Raw genomic sequence first — 16540 nt, 5'->3', positions numbered from 1 at the left:
TTAACAGAACCAACTAGAGTCTATAGACTATACCCAGAGAGGACCGGGTCTTAATAGAACCAACTAGAGTCTATAGACTATACCCAGAGAGGACCGGGTCTTAACAGAACCAATTAGAGTCTATAGACAATACCCAGAGAGGACCGGGTCTTAACAGAACCAACTAGAGTCTATAGACTATACCCAGAGAGGACCGGGTCCTAACAGGACCAACTAGAGACTATAGACTATTCCCAGAGAGGACCGGGTCCTAACAGAACCAACTAGAGTCTATAGACTATACCCAGAGAGGACTGGGTCCTAACAGAACCAGCTAGAGTCTATAGACTATACCCAGAGAGGACCGGGTCCTAACAGAACCAACTAGAGTCTATAGACTATACCCAGAGAGGACCGGGTCCTAACAGAACCAACTAGAGTCTATAGACTATACCCAGAGAGGACCGGTTCCTAACAGAACCAACTAGAGTCTATAGACTATACCCAGAGAGGACCGGGTCCTAACAGAACCAGCTAGACTCTATAGACTATACCCAGAGAGGACCGGGTCCTAACAGAACCAACTAGAGTCTATAGACTATACCCAGAGAGGACCCGGTCCTAATAGAACCAACTATAGTCTATAGACTATACCCAGAGAGGACCGGTTCCTAACAGAACCAACTAGAGTCTATAGACTATACCCAGCCAGGACCGGGTCCTAATAGGACCAGCTAGAGTCTATAGACTATATCCAGAGTGGACCGGGTCCTAACAGAACCAACTAGAGTCTATAGACTATACCCAGAGAGGACAGGTTCCTAACAGAACCAACTAGAGTCTATGGACTATACCCAGAGAGGACCGAGTCCTAACAGAACCAACTAGAGTCTGTAGACTATACCCAGAGAGGACCCGGTCCTAATAGAACCAACTATAGTCTATAGACTATACCCAGAGAGGACCGGGTCCTAACAGAACCAAGACCCCTTCTCTGTCTGACTCACACCATGGAATACGCTCAAGGCAAGTCAAAAGAAGACCAACAGAAGGACAGAGGTAAATCAGACAACCTAAGGTCGGTAACTGCGTACCCAAGAGGCGAAGACCATGAATGGGTCATCTGTTAATGACAACAAACTTCAGACAAACATTCTAGGAACCTAGGACACTAGATACTTTGAAGGTGACGCCCATGTTAACACTGTGACACGGCTCTTATGACATCATAATACTCCATGTTTAAAGGGGCGGGGGGGGGGGTTACATACATAGAGTCTATGGTACTTTACATAGGGTTTGCAGCAGATCTAGTAAATCTGGAATGTGATTAAAAACACAAAATGCTTAATAAACACAAAACATTCAGCTGTCATTTTGGCACCAAGCCCACAAACACCATTTCAACCAAGTTTGCCTGATAAGGACCAAGTCATCTACATACAAGTCCTGCACAATTCATTCAGTCTAATATGTCTGTTGGGTATTTTTCCTGTTCACCCCACACCCCCCATCTCATTCAAAATACAAGATGTACCTTTTCTTTTGTGCAAACCATGAAAAATGATATCAATTAAAGAAACCCAACTGAAAACAACATATAAGAGAAAGTGTGTCCTGTGTTTTAAATGGATGATGCCTCCACAGACATAAAGGCATGGCTGATAACATAGTTCTTCTCCGTACGAGGCCCACCAGTGTTGTTGTGTGTGTGTGTGTGTGTGTGTGTGTGTGTGTGTGTGTGTGTGTGTGTGTGTGTGTGTGTGTGTGTGTGTGTGTGTGTGTGTGTGTGTGTGTGTGTGTGTGTGTGTGTGGAATGCAATGATCAACTGAACCCTCCTAGAGCAGCGTGCATGTCAGTACCACTATAGTTTACAGGTGGTTGGACGTTACTGGCTCTAGAAATAATCTTCTACAGATTTCTATGTTTACAGGCATGAAGGGTGTGGAGCTGTGGAACACCGGCACACTGCAGTTTAATCTGCGGGAGAACAATGAATAGATCAGAAGAGAATCGTAAAAAATAATGAATTACAGAATAATTTGAAGAACGTAGTCAAAAGAGATTTGCATAGACATACTGCACATTTGTATGAAAATTAGTCTTACTGTTCTGCTTGAGATTTCTAGATCTGAGTCACATACTTGTGCCTAGTAAGATGATCTGTGGATATTAATGGAATCTGAGGAAGAACATGAGAGAGAAAACAGCTTTTACAACACAACACTCTCAACGGGATATTTTCATTTTACTTTGCCTCACTTACAGACTGTGCTAAACACACCCAGTGATGGAAAAAGTACTAAATTCTCATACTAGAGTAAAAGTAAAAGATAACTTAATGGAAAATGACTCAAGTAATAAGTGAAAGTCACCCAGTTTTAAATACCACTTCAGTAAAAGCCTAAAAGTATTTGGTTCTAAAAACAGATAACTCTTAAGGATCCAATGAACCATTGGGGTGGCAGGGTAGCCTAGTGGTTAGAGTGTTGGACTAGTAACCGGAAGGTTGCAAGTACAAACCCCCGAGCTGACAAGGTACAAATCTGTCATTCTGCCCCTGAACAGGCAGTTAACCCACTGCCTAGTTAAATAAAGGTAAAATAATTAAATAAAAATTCTGTACATTTTCACATTCAAATTGTGCCCTCTCCTCAAACAATAGCATGGTATTACCTTACTGTAATAGTTACTGTAAATTGGAAAGTGCACTTAGATTAACAAGAATTTAAACTTTCTGCCCGTATAAGATAGGTCAGTGTCCTGGGAAATGTTCTTGTTACTTACAACCTCATGCTAATCGCATTAGCCTACGTTAGCTCAACCGTCCCATGGAAGGGACACCGATCCCGATTAAGAATCAAAAGTAAATGTAGTTTATAAAATATACTTAAGTTTCAAAAGTAAAATTAAAGTACAAATAATTTAAAATTCATCACGTTAAGCAAACCAAACGGCACATTTTTATTTATTTTTCAGGATACCCAGGGTCACACTCCAACACTCCAACAGAATTTGTGTTTAGTGAATCCGCCAGATAAGAGACAGTAGGGAGGACAAGGTGTACTAAATTCTTGATAAGTGTGTGAATTGGACCATTTTCTGTCCTGCTAAGCATTCAACATGTAACGAGTACTTTTGGTTGTCAGAGAAAATGTATGGAGTAAAAAGTACAATATTTTCTTTAGGAATGTAGTGAAGTAAAAGTAAAAGTTGTCTAAAATATAAATAGTAAAATAAAGTACGGATACCCCCCAAAAAATACTAGTACTTTAAAGTATTTTTACTTAAGTACTTTGCACCGCTGAATACACAATCAATCATATTTAAACGAACGGCGAATATCCATTACAATTAAAACAAGACTGACCACTGAGGAGTAAACGATGTCGTCATTTTCCTGAATGTTGGTCGGTGTCTTTAAACGCCTCAGGGGAATAGTTAGAGGTGGAATCAATCACCACGCATCCATCCTCCTCTTCTGATGGCCATTCATAACCATTCAATGAGGGGTCATAAGTACCAAACATATGGTGGATACTGCCTATAGAAGAGTACTCTCAAAACACCACCCCGGAAGTGGCTTGCTTCCATCACAGGAAGTGGAGCGAGAGAGAGGAAGCAGAAGAGGAGCAAACCTGATTGGCTGTTGCGTTTGCAAAGGGAACGCTTGTGGCAGAGGAGGTGGCTGCAGACACAGTGGCGGGCGTGGCACCGTGCATCATGGGTACTTTGGGGAGAGAAAACAGGTGAAACAACTAGCCTACAGTAAAACAACATCTCACTGCTCATAATATTCTCAAAATGTGCTTCAAAATTACTCATACACTTAATTCACATTTCCAGAACGATACACGTCTCATAATTGACCCACCACCACCTCCACCACCAATAAGATGATAATACCATAACTAACCCTGTCTGCAACCCACAGTCCGTCCCAGTCCAGTCCAGTCCCACTCTGTCAGGAAATAGAAGATTAAAAGCTCTGTATTTTTTTCCCTCCAAGCTGTGAATCTAAATGCCAATTATATGTCATATTCTACTACAAATGATTTCCGTTAAACACAAATAATGCAAGAAAATCAATTGTTTAACTATGGAATCGCTGCAATCTATTTAGTTGACAGCAGTTTATAACAGAGCGCTACAACACTGTACCACATCTCAATTGTTCACCTCAAATTCATATCCATCTCTTCTCTATCATCAGGCAACACCTGGCCAAGTGACAACGAAATCATTGGTATGTATTGGTATGTATTGGTATGCATTGGTATGCATTGTTATGTATTGGTATGCATTGGTGTATATTGGTGTGTATTGGTATGTATTGGTATGCATTGGTATGCATTGGTATGTATTGGTATGCATTGGTATGCATTGGTATGTATTGGTATGTATTGGTATGTATTGGTATGCATTGGTATGTATTGGTATGTATTGGTATACATTGGTATGCATTGGTATGTATTGGTATGCATTGGTATGTATTGGAATGCATTGGTATGCATTGGTATGCATTGGTATGCATTGGTTTGTATTGGTATGTACTGGTATGCATTGTTATGCATTGGTATGCATTGGTATGTATTGGTATGCATTGGTATGCATTGGTATGTATTGGTATGCATTGGTATGCATTGGTATGCATTGGTATGTATTGGTGTGTATTGGTGTGTATTGGTATGTATTGGTATGTATTGGCGTGCATTGGTATGTATTGGTATGTATTGGTATACATTGGTATGTATTGGTATGTATTGTATACATTGGTATGGATTGCTATACATTGGTATGTATTGGTATGTATTGGTATGCATTGATATGTATTGGTATGCATTGATATGTATTGGGGACACTAGATGCAGAAGATATTCACAATTAAATATTTGTATTAATATGTTTATATTTTGATCTTGTTCATGTTCGTATTATCTTATGTAAACTGCATGCAATCTATCAATCTATCTATCTATCAATCTATCTATCTATCTATCTATCTATCTATCTATCTATCTATCTATCTATCTATCTATCAATCTATCAATCTATCTATCTATCTATCTATCTATCTATCTATCTATCTATCTATCTATCTATCTATCTATCTATCTATCTATCTATCTATCTATCTATCTGTCTGTCTGTCTGTCTGTCTGTCTGTCTGTCTGTCTGTCTGTCTGTCTGTCTGTCTGTCTGTCTGTCTGTCTGTCTGTCTGTCTGTCTGTCTGTCTGTCTGTCTGTCTGTCTGTCTGTCTGTCTGTCTGTCTGTCTGTCTGTCTGTCTGTCTGTCTGTCTGTCTGTCTGTCTGTCTGTCTGTCTGTCTGTCTGTCTGTCTGTCTGTCTGTCTATCGATCTGTCTATCTATCTATCTATCTATCTATCTATCTATCTATCTATCTATCTATCTATCTATCTATCTATCTATCTATCTATCTATCTATCTATCTATCTATCAAGGGATGGAGATGAGGAGGACTATTGAGATTCCCCCTTGGCCCCAAGAGTGGTAAATGGCCACCTTGATGTCTTGAGATAGAGTATGAGGGACTAAAAAGGCTTTAAGGTAATCAGGATGGAAAGTGTGCACCTACCAACAGTTGTTGCAGGTGTCATGCACAATATTGAGCCTGCCCATCATGCATTGCACCAGGAAGTGGATTGGAAAGGGAGACGGGGAGAAGAAATCAACACACAGAAAGACAGTGTCATTAGAGGGAGACAGTGTTGTTATGGGTACAGAAGGATGCAGTACTTTCACCGTCTACTGCAGTGGGCTAAATCAGGGTTCATTGGTAGTCTGAAACAAATCTACACACCTCACACAGGAGGTGGAGGTGGTGGTGTTGGATGTAGTGGTGGTGGTGGTGGTGGTGGTGTTGGATGTAGTGGTGGTGGTGGTGGTTATAGTGTTGGTGGTGGAGGTGGAGGTGTTGGATGTAGTGGTGGTGGTTATAGTGGTGGTGGTGGTGGTGGTGGTGGTGGTGGTGGTGGTGGTGGTGGTGGTGGTGGAGGTGGTGGTATTGGATGTAGTGGTGGTGGTGGTTATAGTGGTGGTGGTGGAGGTGGTGGTGTTGGATGTAGTGGTGGTGGTTGTGGTTATAGTGGTGGTGGTGGTTTTAGTGGTGGTGTTGGATGTAGTGGTGGTGGTGGTTATAGTGGTGGTGGTGGTGGTGGTGGTGGTGTTGGATGTAGTGGTGGTGGTTATAGTGGTGGTGGTGGTGGTGGTGGTGTTGGATGTAGTGGTGGTGGTGGTGGTGGTTATAGTGGTGGTGGTGGTGGTGTTGGATGTAGTGGTGGTGGTTATAGTGGTGGTGGTGGTGGTGGAGGTGGTGGTGTTGGATGTAGTGGTGGTGGTTATAGTGGTGGTGCTGGTGGTGGAGGTGGTGGAGGTGGTGGTGTTGAATGTAGTGGTGGTGGTGGTGGAGGTGGTGGAGGTGGTGGTGTTGGATGTAGTGGTGGTGGTGGTGGAGGTGGTGGAGGTGGTGGTGTTGGATGTAGTGGTGGTGGTGGTGGTTATAGTGGTGGTGGTGGTTTTAGTGGTGGTGGTGGTTTTAGTGGTGGTGGTGGTGGTGGTGGTAGTGTTGGATGTAGTGGTGGTGGTGGTTATAGTGGTGGTGGTGGTGGTGGTGTTGGATGTAGTGGTGGTGGTGATTATAGTGGTGGTGGTGTTGGATGTAGTGGTTGTGGTGGTTATAGTGGTGGTGGTGGTAGTGTTGGATGTAGTGGTGGTGGTGGTTATAGTGGTGGTGGTTGTGGTGGTGGTGTTGGATGTAGTGGTGGTGGTGGTGGTTATAGTGGTGGTGGTGGTTTTAGTGGTGGTGTTGGATGTAGTTGTGGTGGTGGTTTTAGTGGTGGTGTTGGATGTAGTGGTGGTGGTGGTGGTGGTGGAGGTGGTGGAGGTGGTGTTGTTGGTGGTGGTGGATGTAGTCGTGGTGGTGGTTGTAGTGGTGGTGGTTATAGTGGTGGTGTTGGTGGAGATGGATGTTATGGGCTTTAAAAAAAGAAGAAGACACGTGTATCATGTCTGATATCGAGTTGAAATGTATTCAATTTGGAGTTTGCATCCCAATGTTACACTTCACATATACAGAAGACGGATATATAACATAGAAACACCGAATTTCCGGCGTTATTACAATTGATTGATTATGAAATTGTGAAAAGTGTGGATAACAATCCACCGTTGAGACCACTAGGTCATTTGACTGCAGGTACGGGCTACACAGAATTACACAGGTGATACAGTGCATTTGGAAAGTATTCAGACCCCTTAACTTTTTTTACACTTGTTATTACGTTACAGACTTATTCTGAAATGGATGACATAGTTTCCCCCCCCCCTCATCAATCTACACACAATATCCCATAATGACATCACAATATCCCATAATGACATCACAATATCCCATAATGACATCACAATACCCCATAATGACAGAGCAAAGACATGTTTTTAGAAATTTTTGCAAATACAGTGCCTTGCGAAAGTATTCGGCCCCCTTGAACTTTGCGACCTTTTGCCACATTTCAGGCTTCAAACATAATGATAAAAAAACTGTATTTTTTTGTGAAGAATCAACAACAAGTGGGACACAATCATGAAGTGGAACGACATTTGTTGGATATTTCAAACTTTTTTAACAAATCAAAAACTGAAAAATTGGGCGTGCAAAATTATTCAGCTTTTCCCGAACGCCCTGTACATCAACTACAATGCAGTGAATTAAGACACATTTAAGTTGCATCTACTGCCATTAATGCTAATTATTACTGTTAACACGGGTCACTCATTAAACACACAGAGACCTAAAGAACACAGAGATGTTATGTATCTTGATGTGAGAAATCAGTAGCTATGTCGTTTTAGCACCAGTCCTCCAGATTAAAAATATATTTTCTCTTAAAAAAAAGAGAATAGGTTAAAATAGACCCATCTGGCATTTGCCAGAACTGTCTGAAAGCCAGCCGATCCATCTCTGACAGACAGTTCAACAATGGGAGAGGAGGTGTAGACTACAGGATCTGAGCAACAGTATCCTGGTGGAACAAACTCCCTCACGACGCCAGGACAGCGGAGTCAATCACCACCTTCCGGAGACACCTGAAACCCCACCTCTTCAAGGAATACCTAGGATAGGATAAGTAATCCTTCTCACCCCCCTTAAATGATTTAGATGCACTATTGTAAAGTGGCTGTTCCACTGGATGTCAGAAGGTGAATTCACCAATTTGTAAGTCGCTCTGGATAAGAGCGTCTGCTAAATGACTTAAATGTAAATGTAACACTCACTGGACCCTCACTGGGGAGCATTTGCGGCAGGGTAGCCTAGTGGTTAGAGCGTTGGACTAGTAACCGAAAGGTTGCAAGTTCAAACCCCTGAGTGTCAAATCTGTCATTCTGCCCCTGAACAGGCAGTTAACCCACTGTTCCTAGGCAGTCATTGAAAATAAGAATTTGTTCTTAACTGACTTGCCTAGTTAAATAAAGGTAAAATAAAAAATAAAAAAACTGGTGTTTGTGGATCAGACCAGGGTGGTGCCAGTGTTCTGGTGTTTGTGGGTCGGACCAGGGTGGTGCCAGTGTTCTGGTGTATTGGGTGGTGCCAGTGTTCTGGTGTATGTGGGTCGGACCAGGGTGGTGCCAGTGTTTTGGTGTATGTGGATCGGTCCAGGGTGTTGCCAGGGTTCTGGTGTATGTGGATCGGTCCAGGGTGTTGCCAGTGTTCTGGTGTATGTGGGTTGTACCAGGGTGGTGCCAGTGCTGTGGTGTATGTGGGTCGGACCAGAGTGGTGCCAGTGTTCTGGTGTATGTGGGTCGGACCAGGATTGTGCCTGTTTTCTGGTGTATGTGGTCGGACCAGAGTGGTGCCAGTGTTCTGGTGTATGTGGGTCGGATCAGGATGGTGCCTGTGTTCTGGTGTATGTGGGTCGGACCAGGGTGGTGCCAGTGGTCTGGTGTATGTGGATCGGTCCAGGGTGTTGCCAGTGTTCTGGTGTATGTGGATCGGTCCAGGGTGTTGCCAGTGTTCTGGTGTATGTGGGTTGGACCAGGGTGGTGCCAGTGCTCTGGTGTATGTGGGTCGGACCAGAGTGGTGCCAGTGTTCTGGTGTATGTGGGTCGGACCAGGATGGTGCCTGTGTTCTGGTGTATGTGGTCGGACCAGGGTGGTGCCAGTGTTCTGGTGTATTTGGATCGGAACAGGGTGGTGCCAGTGCTCTGGTGTATGTGGGTCGGACCAGAGTGGTGCCAGTGTTCTGGTGTATGTGGGTCGGACCAGGATTGTGCCTGTTTTCTGGTGTATGTGGTCGGACCAGAGTGGTGCCAGTGTTCTGGTGTATGTGGGTCGGATCAGGATGGTGCCGGTGTTCTGGTGTATGTGGGTCAGACCAGGGTGGTGCCAGTGGTCTGGTGTATGTGGATCGGACCAGGGTGGTGCCAGTGTTCTGGTGTATGTGGGTTGGACCAGGATTGTGCCTGTTTTCTGGTGTATGTGGTCGGACCAGAGTGGTGCCAGTGTTCTGGTGTATGTGGGTCGGTTCAGGATGGTGCCTGTGTTCTGGTGTATGTGGGTCAGACCAGGGTGGTGCCAGTGTTCTGGTGTATGTGGGTCGGACCAGGGTGGTGCCAGTGGTCTGGTGTATGTGGGTCGGACTAGGATGGTGCCAGTGTTCTGGTGTATGTGGATCCGACCAGGGTGGTGCCTGTGCTCTGGTGTATGTGGGTCGGACCAGAGTGGTGCCAGTGTTCTGGTGTATGTGGATTGGACCAGGGTGGTGCCAGTGTTCTGGTGTATGTGGATCGGACCAGAGTGGTGCCAGTGTTCTGGTGTATGTGGATCGGACCAGAGTGGTGCCAGTGTTCTGGTGTATGTGTGTCAGACCAGGATGGTGCCTGTGTTCTGGTGTATGTGGTTGGACCAGGGTGGTGCCAATGTTTTCAGACTGGTGTATGTGTGTGTGAGTTTGTGTTAGTGTGTCCAATTGTCATTGCAATAATAGGGATACTGCAAAATGAATGAATGTCCAATCAGACCTATGTACGCTGTGCAAGACCGAAGCCAAAGGTTTTACCGGTGAGGAGCCCGAAGCCAGAGGTTGTATGGGTAAGGAGCTTGGAGCCAGAGGTTTTATGGGTAAGGAGCTTGGAGCCAGAGGTTTTATGGGTAAGGAGCCTGAAGCCAGAGGTTTTATGGGTAAGGAGCCTGAAGCCAGAGGTTTTATGGGTAAGGATCCTGAAGCCAGACGTTTTATGGGTCAGGAGCCTGAAGTCAGAGGTTTTATGGGTAAGGAGCCTGAAGCCAGAAGTTTTATGGTAAGGAGCCTGAAGCCAGAAGTTTTATGGGTAAGGAGTCTGAAGCCAGATGTTGTATGGGTAAGGAGCCTAAAACCAGAGATTTTATTGGCAAGGAGCATGAAGCCAGATGTTTAACTGGTAAGGTTTGAGGTTTGTGAATGGAGGTAAGCAGCATCAGATTTGACTTCAGGGGTTGTGATGAGTTGAGAGGTGAAAGGTAAAAGGTTCAAACCTACCCGACGGGATGAACTGCTGCTGTTGGTACTGGAACATGTTGGCCAGGGCCTGTTGGTACTGGAACATGTTGGCGGCGTTGAACATGGCGGTGGCACCATTGGATTTTTCAAGTGTGGGTCTCTTTGGTAATGGAGGTAAAGGTGGGAGCCCCTGATAGAGGTGGTGGTGGTGGAGGAGGTAGTGGTGGGGGAGGTAGTAGTGGAGGTGGTGGGAATGGTAGTGGTGGTGGTGGTGGTGGTGTAGTAGGTAGTGGTGGAAGTAGTGGTGGTGGAGGAGGAAGTGGTGGAGGTGGTGGTGGTGGTGATGGAGGTGGTAGTGGTGGAGGAGGTAGTGGTGGAGGAGGTAGTAGTGGAGATGGTAGTAATGGTAGTGGTGGTGGTGGAGGAGGTAGTGGTGGAGGTGGTAGTAGTGGAGGAGGTAGTGTTGGAGGTGGTGGTGGTGGAGGAGGTAGTGGTGGAGGCGGTGGTGGTGGAGGAGGTAGTGGTGGAGGTGGTGGTGGTGGAGGTGGAGGTGGTGGAGGAGGTGGTAGTGGTGGTGGTGATGGAGGTGGTAGTGGTAGTGGTGGAGGAGGTAGTGGTGGAGGCGGTAGTAGTGGAGATGGTGGTAATGATAGTGGTGGTGGTGGAGGAGGTAGTGGTGGAGGTGGTAGTAGTGGAGGAGGTGGTGGTGGAGGAGGTAGTGGTGGAGGTGGTGGTGGTGGAGGAGGTAGTGGTGGAGGTGGTGGAGGTGGAGGTGGTGGAGGAGGTGGTAGTTGTGGTGGTGATGGAGGTGGTAGTGGTGGAGGAGGTAGTATTGGAGGTGGTGGTAATGGTAGTGGTGGTGGTGGAGGAGGTAGTGGTGGAGGTGGTAGTAGTGGAGGTGGTGGTAGTGGTAGTAGTGGTGGTGATGGAGGAGGTAGTGGTGGAGGTGGTAGTTGTGGAGGAGGTAGTGGTAAAGGTGGTGGTGGTGGTGGAGGTGGTGGTGGTGATGGAGGTGACAGTGGTGGAGGAGGTAGTGGTAGAGGTGGTAGTAGTGGAGATGGTAGTAATGGTAGTGGTGGTGGTGGCGGAGTTAGTGGTAGAGGTGGTAGTAGCGGTAGTGGTGGCGGTGGTGGAGGAGGTAGTAATGGAGGTGGTAGTAGTGGTGGTGGTAGTGATGGAGGAGGTAGTGGTGGAGGTGGTAGTAGTGGAGGTTGTGGTAATGGTAGTAGTGGTGGTGGTGGAGGAGGTAGTGGTGGAGGTGGTCGTAGTGGAGGTGGTGGTAATGGTAGTGGTGGTGGTGGTGCAGAAGGTAGTAGTGGAGGTGGTAGTAGTGGAGGTGGTGGTAGTGGTAGTAGTGGTGGTGATGGAGGTGGTGGTAATGGTAGTAGTGGTAGTGGTGGAGGAGGTAGTGGTGGAGGTGGTGGAGGAGGTAGTGGTGGAGGTGGTAGTAGTGGAGGTGGTGGTAATGGTAGTGGTGGTGGTGATGGAGGTGGTAGTGGTGGTGGTTGGAATGGTAATGGTGATGGTAATGGTAGTGGTAGTGGTGGTGAATATAGTGGTGGAGGTGGTAGTGGTGGAGGTGGTGGAGGTGCTGATGATAGTGGTGGAGGTGGTAGTAGTGGAGTAGATGGTAATGGTAGTGGTGATGGTGGAGGTGGTGGAGGTGGCAATTGTGGAGGTGGTGGAGGTGGTAATGGTGGAGGTGGTGGAGGTGGTGATGATAGTGGTGGAGGTGGTAGTAGTGGAGGTGGAGGTAATGGTAGTGGTGATGGTGGTGGAGGTGGTAATGGTAGTGGTAGTGGTGGTGATGATAGTGGTGGAGGTGGTAATGGTGGAGGTGGAGGTGGTGGTGATGGTGGTGATGGATATAGTGGTGATGGTGATTGTAGCATTGGTTGTTGTGGTGTTGGTGAAGGTGATGGTGGTGGTTGTAGTGGTAAGGGTGATGGTGGTGGTGGTGGATGTAGTCGTGATGGTAGTGGTGGTTGTGGTAGTGGTGGTGGTGTAGTGGTGGTGGTAGTGGTTGTTGTGGTAGTGGTGGTTGTAGGGGTGGTAGTGGTGGTTGGGGGGGTGGTGGTTATAGTGGTGTTGGTGGAGGTGGTGATGGATGTAGTGTTGGTTATAGTGGTGGTGGGGGTGGGGGTGGATGTAGGGGTGGTGGTGGTGGTGTTGGTTATAGTGGTATTGGTGGAGGTGGTGGTGGATGTAGTGGTGGTTATAGTGGTGGTGTTGGATGTAGTGGTGGTGGTGGAGGTGGTGGTGGTGGTGTTGGATGTAGTGGCGGTGGTTATAGTGGTGGATGGAGGTGGAGGTGGTGGTGTTGGATGTAGTGGTGGTGGTGGTTATAGTGGTGGTGGTGGTTATAGTAGTGGTGGTGGTGATGTTGGATGTAGTTGTGGTGAAGGTTATAGTGGTGGTGGTGGTTATAGTGGTGGTGTTGGATGTAGTGGTGGTGGTGGGGGTGGTGGTGGTTGTTGTAGTGGTGGTGGTTATAGTGGTGGTGGTGGTGGTGGTGGTATTGGTTATAGTGGTGGTGGTGATGGAGGTAGTGGTTGTAGGGGTGATGGTGGTGGTGGTGGATGTAGTGGTGGTTGTAGGGGTGAGGTGGAGGTGGTTGTAGTGGTGGTGGTTGTAGAGATGGTTGTGGTGGTTGTAGAGGTGGTGGTGGTGGTTGTAATGGTGGTGGTGGTGGTGAGATGGTGGTGGTTGTAGAGGTGGTGGTGGTGGTGGTTGTAGTGGTGGTGGTTGTAGAGATGGTTGTGGTGGTTGTAGAGGTGGTGGAAATGGTGGTGGATGTAGTGGTGGTTGTAGGGGTGGAGGGGTGGTGGTTATTGTGGTGGTTGTAGGGGTGGTGGTGGTTGTAGAGGTGGTGGAAATGGTGGTGGTTGTTGTGGTGGTTGTAGGGGTGGAGGTGGTTGTAGGGGTGGTGGGGTGGTGGTTATTGTGGTGGTTGTAGGGGTGGTGGTGGTTGTAGGGGTGGTTGTAGGGGTGGTGGTTATTGTGGTGGTTGTAGGGGTGGTGGTGGTTGTAGGGGTGGTTGGGGTGGTTGTAGGTGTGGTGGAATATAAGACAGAGAAAATAAAGATTTTCATTAGATCAAAAGCTTCTCTACCTCGGAAAAATGATGATTAAAAAAAGTTTTTCTAAAGAAATCAGTGGTCTATGTTACAGTCAATCTATAATAAGATAGTGGTCTATGACACAATAATTGTTCTATAATAAGACAGTGGTCTATTTTACACTAGCCTCATAATAAGACAGTGGTCTATTTTACACTAGCCCCATAATAAGAGAGTGGCCAGTGTTACACTAGCCCCATAATAAGATAGGGGTCTATGTTACAGTCCCTCTATAATAAGACAGCGGTCTATGTTACACTAGCCCCATAATAAGACAGTGGTCTATGTTACACTAGCCCCATAATAAGAGAGTGGCCAGTGTTACACTAGCCCCATAATAAGATAGGGGTCTATGTTACAGTCCCTCTATAATAAGACAGCGGTCTATGTTACAGTCCCTCTATAATAAGACAGCGGTCTATGTTACACTAGCCCCATAATAAGACAGTGGTCTATGTTACACTAGCCCCATAATAAGACAGTGGTCTATGTTACACTAGCCCCATAATAAGACAGTGGTCTATGTTAAACTAGCCCCATAATAAGAGAGTGGCCAGTGTTACACTAGCCCCATAATAAGATCGGGGTCTATGTTACAGTCCCTCTATAATAAGACAGCGGTCTATGTTACAGTCCCTCTATAATATGACAGTGGTCTATGTTACAGTCCCTCTATAATAAGACAGCGGTCTATGTTACACTAGCCCCATAATAAGACAGTAGTCTATGTTACAGTCCCTCTATGATAAAACAGTGGTCTATGTTACACTAGCCCCATAATAAGACAGTGGTCTATGTTACACTAGCCCCATAATAAGACAGTGGTATATGTTACACTAGCCCCATAATAACACAGTGGTCTATGTTACACAAGCCCCATAATAAGACAGTGGTCTATGTTACACTAGCCCCATAATAATAAGGCAGTTGTCTATGTTACAGTCCCTCTATAATAAGACAGTGGTCTATGTTATACTAGCCCCATAATAAGACATTGATATATGTTACACTTGTCCCATAATAAGACAGTGGTCTATGTTACACTAGCCCCATAACAAGACAGTGGTCTATGTTACACTAGCCCCATAATAAGACAGTAGTCTATGTTACACTAGCCCCATAATAATAAGGCAGTTGTCTACGTTACAGTCCCTCTATAATAAGACAGTGGTCTATGTTACACTAGCCCCATAACAAGACAGTGGTCTATGTTACACTAGCCCCATAATAAGACAGTAGTCTATGTTACACTAGCCCCATAATAATAAGGCAGTTGTCTATGTTACAGTCCCTCTATAATAAGACAGTGGTCTATGTTACACTAGCCCCATAATAAGAGAGTGGTCTGTGTTACAGTAGTCCTTCTATAATAAGACAGTGGTCTGTGTTACACTAGCCCCATAATAATAAGGCAGTTGTCTATGTTACAGTCCCTCTATAATAAGACAGTGGTCTATGTTACACTAGCCCCATAACAAGACAGTGGTCTGTGTTACACTAGCCCCATAATAAGAGAGTGGTCTATGTTACACTAGCCCCATAATAAGAGAGTGGTCTGTGTTACACTAGCCCCATAATAAGACAGTGGTCTGTGTTACGACAGTCCTTCTATAATAAGACAGTGGTCTATGTTAAACTAGCCCCATAATAATAAGGCATTTGCCTATGTTATAGTCCCTCTATAATAAGACAGTGGTCCATGTTAAACTAGCCCCATAATAAGACAGTGGTCTATGTTACGACAGTCCTTCTATAATAAGACAGTGGTCTGTGTGACACTAGCCCCATAATAACACAGTGGTCTATGCTACACTAGCCCCATAATAAGACAGTGGTCTGTGTTACACTAGCCCCATAATAACACAGTGGTCTATGCTACACTAGCCCCATAATAAGACAGTGGTCTGTGTTACACTAGTCCTTCTATACCAAGACAGTGGTCTGTGTTACACTAGCCCCATAATAACACAGTGGTCTATGCTACACTAGCCCCATAATAAGACAGTGGTCTGTGTTACACTAGCCCCATAATAACACAGTGGTCTATGCTACACTAGCCCCATAATAAGACAGTGGTCTGTGTTACACTAGTCCTTCTATAATAAGACAGTGGTCTGTGTGACACTAGCCCCATAATAAGACAGTGGTCTGTGTTACACTAGTCCTTCTATAATAAGACAGTGGTCCATGTTAAACTAGCCCCATAATAAGACAGTGGTCTATGTTACGACAGTCCTTCTATAATAAGACAGTGGTCTGTGTGACACTAGCCCCATAATAACACAGTGGTCTATGCTACACTAGCCCCATAATAAGACAGTGGTCTGTGTTACACTAGCCCCATAATAACACAGTGGTCTATGCTACACTAGCCCCATAATAAGACAGTGGTCTGTGTTACACTAGTCCTTCTATAATAAGACAGTGGTCTGTGTTACACTAGCCCCATAATAACACAGTGGTCTATGCTACACTAGCCCCATAATAAGACAGTGGTCTGTGTTACACTAGCCCCATAATAACACAGTGGTCTATGCTACACTAGCCCCATAATAAGACAGTGGTCTGTGTTACACTAGTCCTTCTATACCAAGACAGTGGTCTGTGTTACACTAGCCCCATAATAAGACAGTGGTCTGTGTTGCACTAGTCCTTCTATAATAAGACAGTGGTCTATGTTACACTAGCCCCATAATAAGACAGTGGTCTGTGTTACACTAGCCCCATAATAAGACAGTGGTCTATGTTACACTAGTCCTTCTATAATAAGACAGTGGTCTATGTTAAACTAGCCCCATAATAAGAGAGTGGCCAGTGTTACACTAGCCCCATAATAAGATAGGGGTCTATGTTACAGTCCCTCTATAATAAGACAGCGGTCTATGTTACAGTCCCTCTATAATATGACAGCGGTCTATGTTACAGTCCCTCTATAATATGACAG

General features: G+C 45.5%; 1 pseudogene; it reads right to left on the bottom strand.

The window, feature by feature from the left end:
• Positions 1–12267, bottom strand: part of LOC135545116 (basic proline-rich protein-like) — a 53369-nt pseudogene extending 41102 nt beyond the window's left edge.
• Between the last annotated feature and the right edge of the window lie 4273 nt (positions 12268–16540).

This window comes from Oncorhynchus masou, chromosome 9, assembly GCF_036934945.1.
Source record: "Oncorhynchus masou masou isolate Uvic2021 chromosome 9, UVic_Omas_1.1, whole genome shotgun sequence".
In the NCBI taxonomy this organism is placed as follows: Eukaryota; Metazoa; Chordata; class Actinopteri; order Salmoniformes; family Salmonidae; genus Oncorhynchus; species Oncorhynchus masou.
The sequence above is the reverse complement of the archived record's forward strand: the minus strand, read 5'-3'. Positions and strand labels throughout refer to the sequence as shown.